Below are 1,531 nucleotides of genomic sequence, written 5' to 3'. Positions count from 1 at the left end.
ATGTTGTTAAAGTGACAGGGACCCAGCCTCTGTGCTCTTAGAGACGGGGAGACAGGGGCAAGTGATCAGGAAGGCCTTTAATTCTTGTTCTCCGAGTGAGGATGCCTGTGTGTGTGTGCAAGTATGTGTGCATGAGACAGCTAGAGCAACATAAAGCGAAAGAGGATGTGTGTTGACATTTGTGAGATTTGTATCTAAGAGCATGAGCATATTCTTGAGTCAGAGAACGCTCTACTTCATGCGTGTGTGTGTATAATATGTGCTGCTGCATCCAGCACCCACACGCAGCATGTTTTGGCATTTGTATGTGTCTTTTTTTTTGCTGGCAGGGGTCAGCTCACATCAGAGGCACGGAGGGAGATCTAGGACCATCCCATTCTGCAGAGATACTGCTGGCTCGAGAAAAAAGAGAGACAAGCGGTGAAAAAAACTCATTACCTTGGCACTAAGACTTAACGCTGCTTCCTTGAACTGGCTTTGATCTCTGCCTAACGCGGATATATGGGAGAACTGATGCTTTTACTGTGATGAAAGCTAACATTTAACGGCTCACATTAAATTAGCAAGGAAAAGGCATCAAGCATGTTTGCATTTTGGGGGAGTGAGAAGGGGTTTTTTAACTTTTTTCTTTTTTTGCACCAGTTATGATATAGTCTATGAATGTGAGTTTTTTGTTTGTTTTTACAATACATACAATTATACTAATAGGTTAAGCAACATATAAAAACCACATCTACTAGGCCTCATTTCCTTCTGCATTTACCCTTCCTGTTATCTACATTTAACTGATTGTATCTAAGTAACCGTTTTCAACTGCATATTTCCTACTTTTACATAGTACATATTACATATCTGCTGCTTGCTGTTTATACTGTAAATAACACAACATAATATACACTATTTATTAGTTCCTGTCAATACTGTGAATACCGTAGCTTTGTACTGTACATTTTCTATTAATTGTTTTATATTAATCACAGATACACATATTCCTGCTATCACCACCACACTGATCTATTGTTCATTCTGGATATTAGTTTATCTTTACAACCATATCTTTTTGTGCACTGTTTGGTTAGATACTTAACTACATTTCATTGCAATGATGCTAAAATTGTAATCCAATCTAGTCTAATCTGTTTGGTTATCAGACTTTTTTTTTCATTTGTGACATGATATGTAAAAAATGGTAATAAATACTGCTCTACATTGCAAAATTAATAGTTTATATTGCACAAAACAACTGAAATCAAGAACCTGTTCAAAAGCTTTGAAAATGTGTCAGATTAAATAATTTTATCATCAGTGTGTTTTTTGCAAATTGACTGTAGTAAATGTGTTTAATTATTATCACTAGGATGTAATAATCACTTAAAAGAACTATAAAACTCCAATAATAATAAATAGTTATAAATAAAGCACATTCCTACATTTCCATGTGAATTTCACCAGGATAGATTCAAATTCAAATGTGAAAATGTTATATTCCCTCATGATGAGTATACCTGACACATGTCCGTTGTGGAGACAT

This window comes from Thunnus albacares, chromosome 7 (assembly GCF_914725855.1).
Source record: "Thunnus albacares chromosome 7, fThuAlb1.1, whole genome shotgun sequence".
NCBI lineage: Eukaryota > Metazoa > Chordata > Actinopteri > Scombriformes > Scombridae > Thunnus > Thunnus albacares.
Note: the sequence above shows the minus strand (reverse complement) of the source record.